Below are 18,850 nucleotides of genomic sequence, written 5' to 3'. Positions count from 1 at the left end.
TGAGAGGGTTGACATGTTGTGGGGTTGTTAACCAATGTCATAAAACAATATGTGTACTACTGTTTCATGAGAAACTATTTGTTCTGTAAGCCCTCACCTGAAGTACAATAAAAATTAAAAATAAAAAAAAAAATTGTTGAAATGGCAAGTGTTTTGTCATATATATTTTACCACAATCAAATTTTAAAAGAGATCCTTTATGAACTGAAAGATGCCATGATGGGGCACGTAACTCACTTAAAAGACAGTAAGAATGACATTACAGAAATTTTTCAGTCACTTAAACATGAGTTTACAAGGTCTTAGAAGTCATCTCTAGCTGTTTGTGACAGTAATAGCACATTTTTATTACACTTTCAAAATAAGGACAGATTTTTCCAAACATAATGTTAAAGGATGACATGCTTATAATCCCTCACATCTAACACTTTCCTGCTCATTGTCAGCACCGTTATAGCACAACCACGTCTCTCCATCCCTAGAACTTTGAAAACGGAATACTGAAGAAACCTGGGTGACAGACAGAGGCAGGCGAGAGGAACCCAGGGAGCGCTGTGGAACCACGGAAAACCCTCTGAGGCTGCAGCCATCTCCCTAAAGTGCACCACAGGAGACACTCCGAAGTCAAAGTCTGCCTCTCTTCAAAGAACAGGATGCAACTCAAAGAACCAAATTAATCCCGAAAGTTCTCGTATCAAGTGCAAAACTTTTACAGACGTGAATGACCCAGCAACCTCACTAGGGTTGGTGCCCACCCACCATGAACCTTCTCATGTAACTGACCATATAGAATCCTTAGTAGCATTTTTTGTACTAACGTTACTTGTAAATCGTAATTCTCGTATATCACTCCTTTTCCTTTAATTATTACTTCATTCTCAAAAAAGTTATTGATATAGGTTCACAAATACTAATCACCACAATATTGTAGCTAAAACACCAAAAATGTGACAGTCAGCAACTATAAAAACACTGGCAGCAACGAAAACAACAGCGTGCACTTGTAGCACGTTCAGATGAAACCACGTGATTTGAAGCATCATCGTAATTTGGTAATAACGACAGCTCTGACCTGAGCACATTAGAAGCTCAAAAAGTAAATCAGTATAGAGTTTTAGCCTTGTAGGTATACAGATACATGTAAGCTGGGCTTATGAAAAATGTTTTTGCTGTTATAACCAACTACAGGGTTTTTTAAATAACTTTTTTTATTGTACTTTAGATGAAGGTTTATAGAGCCAACTAGCTTCTCATTAAACAATTAACATACATAGTGTTTTGTGACACTGGTTGCCAACCCCATGACATGTCAACACTCTCCCCTTCACGACCTTAGGTTTCCCATTACCAGCTTTCCTGTCCCCTCCTGCCCTCGCTCCTGGGCTGGTGTGTCCATTTAGTCTTGGTTTGTTTTATGGGCCTGTCTAATCTTTGGCTGAAGGGTGAACCTCAGGAGTGACTTCATTACTGAGTTAAAAGGGTGTCCGGGGTCCATACTCTCACGGGGTTTCTCCAGTCTCTGTCAGATGTGTGTGTCTGTTAGAATTTTGCTCTACATTTTTCTCCAGCCCTGTCCCGGACCCTCTATTGTGATCCCTGCCACAGCAGTCGGTGGTGGTACCCAGGCACCATTTAGTTGTACTGGACTCAGTATTACAGGGATATTTTTTAAAAAAAAATAATAAATTTCTGCTGAAACACTGCACAAAAATTTTAGACAGCCATTCTGGTGTCACCCCCTCTGCCAGTGTTACCTGGTGCTGTCCACGTATACCCCCCACTCTCCTAGTGACGCCACTGTCCATTAATGTGTTTTGAAATACTCTTTCTATATGAACGACCTACTTTTCTTATCAACAACTGGTAAAAAGCACACTGGATGACTATCTAAACTTGCTCAGTCTGTTTTTCACTACTTAATCAGATGGAGCTTCTCTCGCAGTAAAATTTTAATAATTCTTTTGACAATATTTTTATACCAGAAAATAAAGTTATTGCATCCCCAGATCTTTTTTTTTCCTCCCTTCTTCTTCTTTTAAAAGGCAGTTTTATGAAGAACTTCATTGGGCTAACCGTAGGCAAAACTAGCAGTGTCAAAAATACAAATGAATCACCTTCAACTGAAGAACTGACGTTCTCCGTTTTTAATACTACAGACTGTGGGCAAGCAGTGATTAAATGAATATGTGCTCCTGACGGTGTTTCAAGGGAATGATAAGGCCAAGTAGGAATAACACTGGCTTGGGTGCTGGAGACCCAAATTTATCTTTACCTAGCTACCTACCCATCAAAATTATTTTTGTCCTCTGGATGTTAGCTTCTTCATCTATAAAATAGGAGAACTAAAATAAATGATTTCTAAGGTCCCATCAAAATTTAAGTGGAGGAGTCTATAAGGCAATGCTTCTTTCACTGTGACCCAGCCTCCTCACCTCCCGCCAAATAACCAAAAAAAACAAACCAAACCCCCGTTGCCATTGAGTTGATTTTGACTCATAGTGACCCTATAAGACAGAGTAGAACTGCCCCATAGGTTTTCCAAGGAGCTGCTGGTGGATTCAAACTGCTGACCTTTTGATTAACAGCCAAGCTCTTAACCACTTTGCCACCAGGGCTTCTCCCACCAAATAAGACACACAAAATTCACTGAGAACCAAATTAGTCACTAGCATCCACAGAGTTATACATATAAAATATACATTCAGGTGTGACTGTTGAATAGGTCCTTAATCCCAATCATTCATTCATACATTCACTCATTCAGCCATTCATTCAACAACAATTTACTGAGCTCTTGCCATGCGCCTGTCACAATGGTGAACAAGCAGACCTGGCCCCTGTGCTCATGAATCTGACAGTCCAGTGGAGGAGACACACAGTGATCAAACAGTCCCTCAAATGTAAATATGCTGCTCTGACAAGTATTGGGATGTGGAGGTACATACACTGGGGAGTCAATAATCAGGTGGACAGAACAAGTCAGAGAGCTCAGAGAAGCGACAGTTTGGCTGAAATTCAGAGAATGAGTAACAAATTACTTGAGCAAAGAGGGCGAAGAAAGGAGAGTTCCAGGGAAGAGAAACAACAGGCGTGAAGGGTCTGGAGCAGGGAGAAGCAAATGTTGGAACCTCTTAAAATCTTACTGTACCTTAGGACAAATCATTTCGTCTTGTCTAATCATGTCTGGTAAAATTACTATTTTTTTTAATCAACACACTTCTCTTCTAAAGGAAAAAGACAGACAGAATATCAGCATCTACAACAGAGCACAAGAAGCTGTAACAATGTAACTAACTGGGGGAAACGTAGTTATTACTAAATGAATACTTTACTACCACCTAATACCTTCTAAAGGTCTGGGCTCTTTAAGAAGAAAACACCACACATCTAATTTCACCAATAAAATGAAAATACCTCCAAGGGGAATGCAGACAGATAAATAAAGCCCACTTTCAGGAGGAAACACCTCGGCTAAGTATTATGGGAGTTAATACCCTATACCAGTTGCCGTTGAGGCGATTCCAACTCACGGTGACCCCGTGTGTGTCAGAATAGAACTGTGCTCTATACGTTTTTTTCAACAGCTACTTTTTCGGAAGTAGACCACCAGGCCTTTCTTCCAAGGCACTGCTGGGTGAACTCAAATCGCCAACCTTTCAGTTAGCAGCCAAGCATGTTAACTGTTTGCACCACCCAGGGACTGCAAATATGCTACTGCATGAAGCTTTTACCAACCTTACCAGTCTTAGCTGATAAAACTGTAACCCTAACTATCCCAAATCCATTTTCTTTTCAAACTGTATCAAGACTTGAAGAGAAAATCACAGCCTTTAATTCTCCACATTAAATTAATTGGACTGCATAGCAATAACTGAAAAAGAAATTCTCTATGCCTCAAATAAAAGCAGGAAGAATTATTTTTAAAGTATTTCGAGTAGAAGGCTAGCAGAAAGATCAGGGACTTCCCACCCCTAATATTCTTTTAAACAACTACGTTTATGGGTGGTAGTAGTCTCTAAAAACTGCCAGAAATAACACATCTACAAAAATGTAATCACAAAATGATAATTTTATGACCATTTATAACATCAATCACTAATATTAATATTGCACAAATGAACTTCTAAACTATGAAACCATTTAACAGTTGAAATGGTTGCTACACAATTCGCCCTATTTCAACATATTCAGTTTTGTCAGATTCTCAAGTCACAAGAATTCCAAACACATGGAATCCTTGGGGCTCCAGGCAACAATCAAATGCCTTCAAGACTTGCCCTGATGATTACTGGGGGCTGAGCCCTGGGCGCTGAAGTCCCTGTCAGGGTCTACTGCAGACAAACCCCCACATCCAGTTCCAGCGGAGAATGTAAGGTGATACTAGTCAGCCACAGTACTAAAGGATAAGAACTCAGAGTAGGAGAGAAAGACAGTAGAGAGAGAATTAGTAAATAATGTCTGCCTTGAACATTGTGCTCTTTTAAATTCTATACAGGATCAAACTGACAACAGCAACTGGGTGGGAGGGAGTTAGATAGGAAGCCGAGGGGCAGTGAGTTTATGTTAATGGGGGAGGAACAACTCAGAAAAGGAGGGTGAGAATGGTTTCACAACTTGAAGAATGTAATCAATGTCACTGAATTGTACAGGTAGTTAACGGTTGAATTGGTATGTTTTACTGGGTATATTTTCAACAACAATTTAAAAACAAAGAAAAAAGAAAGACAGTAAAGGGAAATTCTGCTTTTTCAATGGTAACCTTAACTTTTTAAATCCTCATCTTGACACAGATTATGGTTCTTCCCATATCTATTTTGGCAAAGACTCTTAAGAGCAAACCATGCTTCCATTATGGATACAACTTCGTTTGTTTGTAAATTCAAAGTTACTAACCAGAGTTACAAAACAAAGCCAAGAGCACTCCCTGCTACCAATATTTTCAATTTATTCAAGAAATCAGTTAAGTGGATTTGCAATAAAGTACAAAATATAATGTCATTTATCACCTTGCTTTTCATCAGATTACACATTTTAAATAAGCAGTACGCTAAAATTTGCTTTACCAATATGTTTCAAAAATATGCAAATACTTTAACGTATTTATTTACCATGAAATTTATGAAGTTAGCTTATCATAGGATCATTTCATAAGCAAATGTTTACAATTAGTGGTCATTTTTCTACACCACAGAAAATTTCTTGACACCTTTCATCATCTAGGAAAATAGGAAGCCTATCACAAATTTGTCATGTACAAATGAAATCAATCATTCAACTAACATTTATTGAGCTTCTACTTGGTGCCAGGAAGTGTGCTAGAAACTGGGGGCACAAAAACCAAAGATACTCTCCACCTTCAAGAAACAGCGTCCACTTTCACGTTCATGCCCCTTGCGGTAGTTCCCAGAAAACTGGAAAATAATGAATTCCTTACTTTATTTTTCTTAAAGTTCTACTCATTTTAACTCAAAATGTAGTCAGTAAGATCACAGGAATCACTAACACTAGTGACACCCACCAATCATAGCTTCATCTACCTTTATAACAACATTCAAGCTATATTTACATTTTGCTCAAACACACGGTATAAATTTTGCTAATCATGACTTTGCACAGTCTGGTCCCATCCTGCCCCTCCATCATACACTACTCTTTCCCAATCACACCTGTTGTGAGTCCCGCCCAGTGAGATTACACACACCCAGGGGCAGGGACTCACCCTCAGGGTCTGGCAGACACTGAGTCTTCAAACGCCCTGTCCTCTCAACTCCAGCAGAGCTCACAGGCCATACCACAGAATTCGGTGTCAGAATCAGATACTTGAGGCCACATGGAAGCTTGTAATTTATCTTTTATACTTTCACACATTTTAAAAGTAAACCAAAACATTAAGCTTGCCAAACCAGACTTCCTAAGAAAAAAAAAAATTTTTTTTAATTACACCAGAAAACCAAGTCCCTAATCTCAGTACACTTCTCATCATGAAACGTTTGCACGAGAAGAGTTCTTGGAAACCATGTGGTGCGAACCCTTCACTGTTCAGGTTCAGGCACTGAGGCACTCGGCTCTCAAGGCGCAGTGGTGAAGTATAATCAAAGATTCTGGAGAGATGGACCCCACACACTTGTCAGATTTGCTCACTGCCAGCATTAGGAGGGATGTAGGAAAAATTAATTTTCTGATGTAAAGAATCAATAACAAAAAACTAAAACAAAAACCCAAACCCGCTGCCATTGAGTCGACTCCGACTCATAGTGACCCTATAGGACAGAGTAGAACTGCCCCATAGGGTTTCCAAAGAGCAGCTGGTGGATTCAAACTGCTGACCTTTGGTTAGCAGCCAAGCTCTTAACCACTGCACCACCAGGACTCCCAATAACAAAAAGGAGAGGTCAGTTATTCTCCCTTGTTTGAGGAATGATGGGAATTTATTAAGGACTCGAAATACAGATACAGAACCAGAGCCTACCTCTGACCAGTACAAGCTGCCCCAACTTACAATCATTACAATGGCCTGATCCATTTCCCAAAGGTCACAGAAACCAAGACACTTAAAAACTCCAGCCCCTTTCAAGCCGTGGTTCCCAAATAAACAGAGGAAAAAAACAAAAAAGGATCATGAGTATTTTGAAAAAAACTTCCCAGAAGGCTCTGATCTCCCTCTGATTCCTGGGGCTCAGGTGCACTGTTTTAGAGATAACAGAAACTTTCAAAAGTAGGCAGGACTTCTTCCAGCTAGCAGGGCCAGGCTCCTTTGATGGGTTCTGCCTGGCCCCAAATGCTTCCCTTCAACTCTTTCTTTTTTTTTTTTAATTGTTGTGCTTTAAGTTAAAGTTTACAATTCAAGTTAGTCTCTCATACAAAAATTTATACTTACTTGTTATATGACCCGTGTTGCTTTCCCCATACGGTGACAGCACACTCCTTCTATCCACCCCAGATTTCCCGTGTCCATTCAACCAGCTCCTGACCCTCTCTGCCTTGTCATCTCACCTCTGGACAGGAGCTGCCAATTCAGTCTCATAGAGCTAAGAAACATCCTCTTCACGAGTATCATTTTACATCCCATAGTCCAGTCCAATCTTTGTCTGAAGAGTTGGCCTTGGGCATGGTTTCAGTTTTGGGCTAACAGAGATTGGGGGGGCCATGTCTTCCGGGGTCCCTCCAGTCTCAATCAAACCATTAAGTCTGGTCTTTTTACTGGAATTTGAGTTCTGCACCCCACTTTTCTCCTGCCCCATCAGGGACTCTTTGTTGTATTCCCTGTCAGGGCAGTCTTTGGTGGTAGCCAGGCACCATCTAGTTCTTCTGGTCTCAGGCTGATGAAAGTCTCTGGTTTATGTGGTCCTTTCTGTCTCCTGGACTATTACTTTCCTTATGTCTATGGTGTTCTTCATTCTTCTTTACTCCAGGTGGATTGGGACCAGGTGATGCATCTTAGATGGCCGCTGGCTAGCTTTTAAGACCCCGGACACCGCTCACCAAAGTGGGATGCAGAACATTTTCTTAATAAACTTTGTTATATCAACCCTTCCTTTGACTTTTTTTTACCCTGACTGGATGAAAAAATTTCAGAGACACAATCTGTTTATAAATAAGGAACCGCTTTCTAAAAACATGAATATTGGCCTCTAAAAAGGTTAAGGGACATGGGTCAAATAAGATGATATAAATAAAAGCCACAACAGTCCCAGCACTCAGTAACCGTGGTACATAGTCTAGTAATAACTCGATCATCTATAAACACATAAGTGGGGAGGAGTGTGAAGCATCTTCTTTGCTACCACTACTGAAAGGAGATCAGCTTAGCCAGAGGAGTGGAAGCTTCAAATTGAGAGTGAGATGAAGGAGGATGAAGAACTTGGAAGACGAGGGTAGATCTGGAGGGCTGCTGTGGCCACACAGCTGGACAGGGAGCATTTAGGAGGTGAAGTGTGGCTATTTACTTCTGTTCCCATGACTCCCACCTCCCAAGATCCAGAATCTGGCTATCATTATTACCAGTTTAACAGACTGAGCTGAAGTTAAACAGATTTTTTCAGGCTGGGCTGGGAACTTACCCACCTCTTAGAATGCTGAATCTATACGAAACATGCCATTCTGAGTTGCAAATAACTTTGGAACACAACCCAGTGCTGAGCTGGGGAATGAATGTACACACTGCCTCCAAAATAGACATTGTGTGTGTGCTCTCGAGCATTCACTTCTCCTGGAGAACCACAGGACCCATCATGATCCTCTGCAGGTGAGATGCATCACGTTGTTACACGTGACAGTGCAATTCAGTCCAGTGTACACAAGACATCTCTATACTGAATAAGAAGACCAAACTGGCATCTTGGGGTAAAAAAACGGACTGCCGACAACTGACTTTTTCCTATAGTAACACTGTAAAGCCAACAGTGCCCCACGCAAGAGAGGGCCTATTTCTAAAACAGACAATATGCACTTTATTAAGTATCACCCCAAAGAGCTGTGGCCAGCACTGGTTGGCTCCAGTCTCTCTCCTGCCTGCCAAGAAAAACTAGGATGGTAATGTTAAGCTAAAGATACTACTAACCACGAAATTAATTCATCATCTAGCTTATAAAGTGCTAGTCTCCCAATAAATCCCTCTGCTTAAGCAAGATGATAGCTCAAATTTGCATGGGTTTCTCAGCCACCAAACACTCAGGCAGCATTTGATTTTTTGTATTAATAAATCGGTCTCAATTCTTTAAGGGCCTAAGAATGAAAGGCATTAGAAACTTTAACTAGAAAAGAATGCTTGACCATTATGAGAAGGAATTTAAGTTCTCTTTCATGTGAAGTAAGCAAATAATGGTGATTAAACATTTGTCCTAAGAAGGGGATGTTTGTGAATTTTGTTAAGAACCTTTAGAATGTCAAAACTAGAAAACACCTGCCAAAGGCTTCACTCTACCAACACCTCCTTTCCCATGTGTTTAAGGCCTTTACGACACAGAAAAAACTACGGCATTGCTCATCCAGGATGAAGGCCTCAGCGGTTGTTGGGACATGGACACACATCCAATTCCACAATGGGGCAAAAAAGGCGTGTACACCAAACCAGCACGTGCCAGACACTTTGGTGTCCAAATCTGTACAGTGAAGGCTTCGCACCGTATGGTTTCCAAATACTTTATGTTGGGTTCCCAGAGACAAAAATGACCACGCCGAGAACCAATGATCACCTTCTAAAACCCTAAAAAAAGAAAAAAGAAAAAAACCCATTGCCGTCAAGGCGGATTCCGACTCAAAGCGACACTATAGGACAGAGCAACACTGCCCCGTGGGGTTTCCAAGGCTGTAATCTTTAGGGAAACAGAATGCCACACCTTTCTCCTACTCTGAAACCCTAAAGGGGTTTTAATCATGCCTGTTACACTCTGGGTAGCTCCAGTACTAGACTTGTGCTGCTCCTGTGAAATTTCAGCATTTTCATGCACAGATGGTCTAATATTGCCAATTACTCTGGCAAGACACAATACAAGGTGGTGTATGCGATGAGTTGGTCTTTAGAGCATCTGAGGCAAAGCCTTGCAACTACTGCTTACTAACGGTCAGATGATAAGACTGAGGAAGTAAAAAGGGGATCACTGAAACTCTGGTCAAGGAACTCGCATTAAAACTAATAAAGCAAGTTTACCAAAGGCTTATCAATTCATACTTCCAACTATAAAAATGAATTTACACTAAATATGGAAAAGGGGAGGAGGGGCCAGGTCCTGAGCTGGTGCAAGTCTCTCAAGCTCCTGTTACCTTACCCCTCATCTGTAAACGAGGGGCAGACCAGCTCGGGAGTTCCCGCTCTGGCTGCGATTCAGTCACCAGGGAGCTCTGCCAGGAGCTGTGCTATTAAAGGTCTACAGCTGATCGCGTGCAGTCAGGAATGAGGATCTCTGGACCTGAGAAATAATCTCCAAATCTTCCCCCCCCCCCCACAAATTATGTATTCTTAAAAGGGGTAAGATACTGGATGCTACAGATGATCCAGTTTTCATAATTTCTAAAAAAGAAATGTAGGTAATTATATGCTGGAGAAAGATGTGGCAGTCTGCTTCCGTAAAGATTTACAGCCTTGGAAACCACGTGGGGCAATTCAACTCTGTCCTATAGGGTCACTATGAGCTGGAATCAACTTGACAGCAATGGCTTAGGTACTTGTATGAGCAGGGGGTGGGGAATATTTGTATTGTGAAATTATTGTCTTCAGTCACACAAATATAGGCCTTTCAACTCTGCTTTATATTCCAGTTTCTCTCTCTCTCATTGTGATCTTTGCATTGTCTTAATTTAATTTCTCATTACTGTGGCAAACAGAAGCCATTTTTGTTATTAACCTACGATTGAAGTGACAGACCTAATTTAACATCCCATGAAACTATTGAGGTTCTTTCCCCTACAGAATGTGACACTTTATCACCATGCTGCCATCCACATCATAACCAAATGAGTATCTCAAGCACTTCCAAACCCTCAAAAGATCAATCGTTTGCCGGGGTCTTGATCCTTTTCCTTAAAATAGAGACAGGGAGGCAGGCAGACAGACAGATGGAATACAAGCATAATGTCTGAATAAAGGAAGTTTGTCTGAACATACATTTCCAATTTGGACAGATGCAAAAAAACACTGCCTCATTTTTGACACCATCTTCCCATCCTAAAATTAGAGGGATTTTTTTTTTTTTTTCCTTCTTGGTGATTCAACTTTGATTCAACATCTAAAATGCTAGGTGGGAGTGGGGATTCACACCTTGATAGCTTAACATCAGAAATAAAATGTATTAAATTTACTCCACTTGATTCTACACAGTTCCATTCATTAACAGACATTCAAAAGTCAAAAGGGTGGGTACAGGAACTTATTCAGTGTCTACTAGGTGGCGCAAACTGTTTACACTCAACTGCTAACCTAAAGGTTGGTGGTTTGAATCCACCCAGCAGAACCAAGGAAAAAAAGACTTGGTGATCTGCTTCCATTAAGATTAAAGTCAAGAAAACCCTATGGAGCAGTTCTACTCTGTAACATATGGGGTCACCATGAGTCGAAATCGACTCGACAGCAACTAACAACAACTCTGTATTAGGCGCTTTCCATACTTTTCTTCATTTAATCTTGACAATAACCCTGCAGGGTAACCATTAGCAACCCCATACTACAGAAGGGGAAGCTGTGGCTTGGAAGTGAGGGAATTTGGCTAGTTAAGTCACAGCTAGTAAGAGGTGAAGTCAAGAGTGAAACCTAGCTCAGTCTGGCTCTAAAGGCCTGCATCTTCACTACCTCGGTTTTTCTAAATGCAAAGCTTCCTTAGAGCAAGAAAAGGAACGGTACCAATCGTTCATTGCGCCTAACGTGACACAGCAGAACACTGAAACTTCTTTTTCTTCTTCTCTTTACTACTTTGCTACAATCCAATCACTTTAATGGACACAAAAGAAGAAAATATACTCCAAAATGGCCGAGTGGTTTCTCCTAATTTTTAAGAAGGGGCTAAGTAAAATATTTGAATTAAATTATTAAAAATGAACACAAGAACATGAAATGTAGCTAAGGAATACTGACAAGAGTTAAATGATCTGAAAGAAGCAAGAGAGCACGAACAAAAGAATTAAAAGTAAGAACGTCTGTGTCCTTAAAATCCAATTTACGCCTATTATCACGAGTGCACACTTGTAGTTCCAATAGTGACTGACTGCCCCAATACCATCAGGGGTAGCCTGTGTGCATTGTGTGTGGCTAACGTGTACATACTAAATGTGTGTTCCCTGGCCATCTGCCCTACTGAGAAGGCTGCGTGCCAGTCATTACTGTTCATTAGGGGTAAAGAACCTGGATGAGGATGTTCTGCCCAAGGGAAAATGTCTCGAACACTTGGTTTTGCATCTGAGCACTTTTTTGGTAAGAGCTGGACTTGGATGCTGGACACGCGAGGGGAATTACTTCTGCACTTCATGCTATTTTAAAATAGGCAGCAAAGACATGAATAATAAAGAAACCCCTGACTTCAGGATATTTCCAGTTAACTTCAATAAATAATCACTCATTCAGCAAATATGCACTAGGCACTGGGGACAGAGTTATGAGCAAGACAAGCAGGTCTGCCTTTCATGTGACTTTCTGTCTCACACTCTGGTTTCTATGTGAAAGCGCCTTTCAGACTATAAGCTCAGGTTCAGGTCCAATTCCTTGTAGCAGACAGTAGTGATAACTGGACTCTCTATGAGGGCAGGGACAATGTCTGCCTTGTGGATGGGGAAAGGACAAGTGGGGTTCAGCAAGTGGAAAGGGGGTGGACTAATAAGTGCATCACAAGATGATTTGAAGGCTGGGAAGTTTCAGGGAGAGGCACTGAGATAAAGACATAGGAAGGGGAGCAGTAGATGATAATAAGGCAGGCTGAAATCAGAGACTGCCTTGATCCACTATCCCATTAAGGAGTCTGAATTTTATTCCATAAACAATGGGTGGGGACCACCAAGGAATTTGACAGGGGAATGACATGTTTCCAATGAACTCTTTTGATCTATAACACATCTCAAAATGAACAAATTCAAATCTTTAACTCTTCCGCATTTAGCTTTTAATTTATACAGCCAAAATACTGATGAAGATGTAAGTTAAGGTCTGAATGATTTCTAACTAGTAAGCCTTCGTTATGCATATACCGGACATCATCAAAATTAAAAATGTTTGTGTGAAGAGACAATCCACACGATGGGGAAAAAATTTTGCAAATCATCTATCTGATAAGCTACTTGTATCTAGAAAACATACAGAACTCTTACAGCTTAATAATTCAAAGACAATAATCCAGTTTAAAAATGAGAAAAGGTTCTGAATAGCCATTTCTCTAAAGAAGATATACATATGGCCAATAAACACATGAAAAGATGCTCTACATCATTCGCCGTAAGAGAAATGCCAATCAAAACCACAATGAGATACCGCTACATACCCACTAGAATGGCTACAATCAAAAAGACAGATAATTACAAGTGTTGGAGAGAATGTGGAGATATCAGAACCTTCATATACTACTGGTGGCAATGCAAAAGGATGAAGCCACTTTGGAAAACAGTCTGGCAACTCCTCAAAAGGCTAAAGAGTTACCATAGGACCAGCAATCCACTACCACCCAAGAGAAATAAAAACATGTTCACACAAAAACTTGTACATGAATGTTCAGAGCAGCACTATTCACAATAGCCAAAAAGGGGAAACAACATAAATGTCCATCAACTGATGAATGCATAAACAAAAAATGGTATATCCATACAACGGAATATTACTTGGCAATAAAAAGAAATGAAGTACTGATACATGCTACAACAAAGATTAACCTTGAAAACATTATGCTAAGTAAAAGAGAAAACCAAAACCCACTGCCGTCGAGTCGATTCTGACCCTACAGGACAGAGAAGAACTGCCCCACAGGGTTTCCAAGGAGTGGCTGGTAGATTCGAACCACTGACCTTTTGGTTCACAGCTGTAGCTCTCAATCACTATGCTACCAAGGTAAAAGACGCAGTCATGAAAAACCATACATTGTTTGATTCCATTTATATGAAATGTCCAGAACAGGCGAATATAAAGAGACAAAAAGTAGACTGGTGGTTGCCTAGGGCTACAGGGATTGGGGAAGGAGTGTATGGGGTTTCTCTCTGGGATGATGAAAATGTTCTAAAATTGACTGTGGTGATGGTTGCACATATCCTAAATATACTGAAAACCATTGAACTGTGCACTTCAAATGAGTGAATTGTAAGGAATATGAACTGTATCTCAATAAAGCTGTTATTGTTTTAAAAAGATTCATTATGCACTGTTGAAACACAGAGTAAGCTCTCAGAAGGGCGTATAGAATCTTGCTCACTCACTTTAAAGGATCTGAACTAGGGCAATGAAAACCCAGAGAGATTCTATTACTTAACATTCTAGGTATTAGGTCATACTGAAATATTCATGAGGTTTTCCTGTTTTAATACAGAAAAGGCATCTTAAGTTAAAAAGGACTTTCTTACAGTATCAGAAGAGTTTTCAGAACTCAGGGAGAGGAAAATAAGCTTAAGAGTTTTTATCACATGGTTTTGTACCCTGAATATGAAACTGGCACCCAAATTTATTATTGCTGCAGAGGTCAAAGGTAAACAGCCCAATTAACAATATCTGTTTCTAAAGCACCAGTTTGTGGCAAATTAAAATATTAAGAAATAAATATTTTGCAATCATCAGAATTGACTCTTTCAGGTTCCCAGTTACATAATAACTAAAAACGAATCATTTATTCTTTTGGACATTCCATTTCATAGGCATTAGAGCAACTCTGCTCCTCATGGTTGGAGTGGATCCCAGAAGTGACAGATGGGTTAAGCCTAAAATTTGAATTAAAAAAATACAACAGAGTTTAAAAATGATATTTGCCAATCCTACATCTAATCCTAATCTATAAAAGACATAAATGCTGATTAGCATAATCTATAGGCAAAGTAACAAATGATCATGAAAAATTCAATATTGTGTGTGGTGATATTTCACTAGCATGTACCTCCCCCTCCCCCCCACAAAAATACAATCCATTGCCATCCAGTTGATTCCAACTCATAGCGACCCTACTGGACAGAGTAGAACTGCCTCATTGGGTTTCCTAGGCTGTAATCTTTATGCAAGCAGACTGCCACATCTTTCTCTCACAGAGCGGATGGTGTATTCGAACTACTGACCTCTCAGTTAGCAGCCGAGCACTTAACCCCTGTGCCACCAGAGCTTCTTTACTAGCATGTGTCTATTACAATTCATCAGGCTTTAACGTACCTTTCACAAGAAATTAAAAACACAGACAAGGCACATTCTGGATTTACTAAAAAGGGTGTGTACCTGGCTTTTATGACCAATCTTTGTTCAATCCTCAGCATACATGACTATCACCTACCACAAAATACCGTACTTCAGGGCCTAATGTACTACACAATTCTCTGTATTATTTCACTTTTTTCCCTATTAATTTATGAAATCATTCAGCTCCAATGCTTACTATTAGGCTTCGTATCCTAACATTATGACTGAAACATACCTCCACATCAAATAAAACAGTTTCCTTAGATCAGCCTTCTGAAATGTACAGGATCAAGTCCAAAAGAGGTTTTTCCCATTTCTTTAGTTTCATAGGAATGCAGAGAGTGAATTAATACTAAACAGCTATCTATTAGCCACTGCTTATACTCAACCATGTTTCATCTATTCCAGCAGGCCCTGGTGTCAGGAGAGAGTTCTGCCAGATAAAGACAATGAGGTGCATTATTATATAGAGTGACTAAGAGCCCTATGAATACTGTTTTAGAACGTAAGTAATCCCAGGCAGGACGGTTGTGGTAAGAGGGTCTAGTATTTTGTGATAACTATTTCCAAAAGTAAATATATTTGCCACCCAGTACCAGTTTAAAAACACACACTAAATTCAATTCTTTTAAAATGTCTCATGGGAAAGCCTATCCTGGAGATGAACAACTTGCAATTTGCTTCTCACTCTGAATCCGACGTTTGCAACATGTAGAGCAAGCACTTCAGACACCACAAAACAAGAGCAGCCTACACTGAGGCCAAATATAGGATGTGATTCTAAACCACGATGCAGTAAAGCCTACGTTTCCTTTTCCAGCGCTCAAAACCCTTTGAACACTCCCAAAAAAGGACGGCAGGGCCTGCGCCTCCCTCTAAGAGGAAGCCCCTTTCTTCTCAGCTCGCTCCCCGCAGCCTGCCACTTCCCCCAACACATTCGAATCATAGGAGAGACAGAGAGCTGGTGGTGTGCTTGCTCTGGTGTGGACGGGCGGGAGGGCTCGGTTCCTGCATTTCCACTCTCAACATCTGATCTCATCCTCGTTCACTGGGGCGCTGCGGAGCCCCACCTGCCGCCCGCTCCTTTTGATTACCCCCGCCAGCTGCCCCACAAAGAGGGGAGCAGACCCCTGAATCTCCCAGTTCACTCTCTGCCCCAGACCCCCCCACCCTGCAGCGATCCGGCTAGGGTCTTCCTCTCCACTCCTCCCCCGGCCCGCCAGTCCCAGCCCTCGGATCCCTTGGCCGGGCTCAGCCTCCTCTCAAGCCTCCCCCACCCATATTACTCCAGCTCTAGCCCTTCCCCGCCCTTCCCCGCCCTTCCCCGGCCCCTACCCCAGACCTTCAGGGCCGAAACTGATCTTGCACCCAGAGCCCAGGCGACCCCCAAACCCGGCGGCCAACCCGGCGGCCACCCTCGCCCTAGCCCCACGCAAGCCTGGTCCCTACCCACCCCCCACCACTCGCTCCCTAGGGCGGCTCAAACCCCGCCCCAGGCCTGGCGCCTCCAGGCCCTGCTCCCTAGGCGCTAGCAGCCCCTCCTCACCAAGCATCTCACCTAACGAGGCAGGTCTCGGACTCCTGAAACCCTCCTTGGGCAACCCCCTCCCCTCTAAGCCCCCGGCCCCTCCTTCGGCCAAGAAGGTCCTGAACGCCTAAAAACCTCCCCCGAGCAGTCTCTTCCACAAACGGACCCCGGGCCACGCCGTTCTGTCCCCAACCCTCCCCTCATCCAGATCCCCAGCCTCCGCAGCAGCACCCAGCCCCAATCCCTGCACATCGGCTAGGGTGGACCCCGATCCAAGTATCCCCGTTCCACGCGCTAACCCCAGCCTGCTCCCCTCCACTGGGCCCTGCTCCACGCCCTGCCGACTCCTGTCAGCCGGCGCCGGCACATGCTGAGAGGACCGGTTCCCCCGCCCGGCTCGCTCCCAAGCTGCCCCACCGGGCGCGCGCCGCTCACCAGGGCCGAGGTGCCTGAGGCGCCGCCGCCACCGAAGTCCCCGCTGCAAAGCCGGGCGAAGCCTCTAACCGCTGCCGCCTCCGCCTGGCACTAAGCGCCGCGCGGGGGAGGGGCGCGGGCAGCCGCTGCGGCTGCCGCGCTCAGACCCCGCCCCCGCACCGCCCCGGGCCCAACCAGGGCCGCCAAACTGGGGCGGACCCCGCCTACTTCCGGGAGGGGAAGCCCGCTTTCCCCCCCCCCACGTCCCACGCCCGCTAGCGCCACCTCTGGTCGCGCCAAGGGATGTAGGTGGGGCGCGGAGGAGGGCGGTGTCCCGGCGCACGTACCGCCCACCAGTCATCGAACAGGCTGTAGGGCCACGCCTACAGGCGCCTCTGAGCCACGCCCACTGCTTCATAGAACCCGACGCAGGCTTCTTAGCGCTCCGCCTACTAATCCGCAAGGTTCCGAAGGGCGACGACCCCCGGGCCCCGCAAAGGTTCACCCACGGTCACATAAAACCTGAACATCAGCTCCTCTGTGTCCCGCCCGCTGCCCATCAAAACCCTTAAACCAGCTTCCTGGCTCCCTAACCCGGCTCCCAGCCCCATGACCTTAGAACTTGCCTGTGGGCGCCACAAAACATCCCTCCCCGACCCCGATTTCCAGAAGCCCCGCCTACAAACCCGCAAACATATTCGCGGCATCTCAAAGCCCCGCCCACTGGCCTCCAAACGCTTCAACGCCAAGCCCCGCCGCGAATTGTGGAAGCCGTGCCTCTGGCTCCAGAAGCTCTGCCCCTGCTCCCTTCACGCCCTCAAACCAAAGCTTCAGCCCTCCCTTCACCTCCCACTCTCATATTTCTAGAACAAGGTGGTAGCCCCTGGGCTGGGCCACACACACCTACCCGCCCCCCCACAGTTACACAAGGAGGTTCTGTATTGATCCCATTTCGAAGGTGAGAAAACAGAGGTTCCAGGCTCCCTCCCTTCCTTTTCCTGGCCAAAGTCCTTTACTTTGTCCATGCTGGCCTGAAACTCAGCTGGTTCCAGTCCCAGCTCTGCACCTGCCAGACTGTGTGACCTGGGGCAGTTCCCTTCGCCTCTGAGCCGAGCGCTTAACCACTGCGCCACCAGGGCCCTTTCCTAATATTTAGCTTGAGGAAGTTGCTCTTTCAATAAATAGCCAGAGTCCCTTTCAGATTTGGGGAAGTGGGGCAAGAGGAACGGAATTAACCAAGCAGGATTGCTGAAAAGTAGAGCTATTTAGTTCCCAAATCCAGGCATTTTTGCCATTGGCATTGGGATTCTCATTTTAAACATTAGCTTCGGAAATGTGTGTTATGAAATTCAGAGTCCACCTAAACCAAAACAGCTACCAACCACTTTCACAGGAAATTACTTATCCTCTTTAAGCCTCAGTTTCTTTATCTGTAAAATGGGGGTAATAGCAGCCCCTCCCTTGCAGGACTGTGGAAAGGATTCCACGAGATCATTTTTGTGCCTGGCTTGCAAAAGCCCTCCAGAAATGGTACCTGTTGCTACTGCCGCTGGTGTGATTCAACAGTATGGAGAGGTGGTTTTCAATTTGTCTTCAGGTAACCACTGCAAAAAGCAGGGCCTCAGCACCCTTTCTGCACAAGACTTTGCACTCACTTCATTTAAATGAGATAAAGGAGGTAAAAGGCCTAATACAACACCTGGCATATGGTGATGCCCCAAAACAATTTGATATTGTTATGATTCTTATCCTTAATTAAATGAGGTGCCTTGATAGCGGTGGGTTCTGAGTGGTTTGGGGGAAAATGAGGGTTGATAAAGCTCTTTGAGGTTGAACCAGGAACCAATCTGGTTTACTCTATAGAGACAAATTCTTGCTAGTATTTATCACTTATATATGCAGGCACCACACTGAGTGCTTTACATGTGTAATTGCCTGAAAACCTCTCAAAAATCCTATGGCCAAAGAAACTATTCTTTTTTTTTTTTTTAATTTCATTGTTTTAAGTGATAGTTTACAGCGCAAATTAGTTTCTCATTCAAAAATTTATACACAAATTGTTTTGTGAC

The 18,850-nt window shown here is 43.2% G+C and overlaps 1 protein-coding gene across 2 annotated transcripts in view; it reads right to left on the bottom strand.

Moving 5' to 3' along the window:
• Window positions 1-16,894, bottom strand: part of CORO1C (coronin 1C) — an 85,243-nt gene extending 68,349 nt beyond the window's left edge. The window contains exon 1 of one of the 2 annotated variants that reach the window (XM_004378996.2): window positions 16,803-16,894. The gene's annotated coding sequence lies outside the window, so the exon portion shown is untranslated. The remainder of the gene's footprint in view (window positions 1-16,802) is intronic. The other variant, XM_023733732.1, reaches the window with a different exon arrangement.
• Between the last annotated feature and the right edge of the window lie 1,956 nt (window positions 16,895-18,850).

This window comes from Trichechus manatus, unplaced genomic scaffold, assembly GCF_000243295.1.
Source record: "Trichechus manatus latirostris isolate Lorelei unplaced genomic scaffold, TriManLat1.0 scaffold00061, whole genome shotgun sequence".
Taxonomy (NCBI): Eukaryota; Metazoa; Chordata; class Mammalia; order Sirenia; family Trichechidae; genus Trichechus; species Trichechus manatus.
This window is presented reverse-complemented; position numbering and strand designations above follow the sequence as displayed.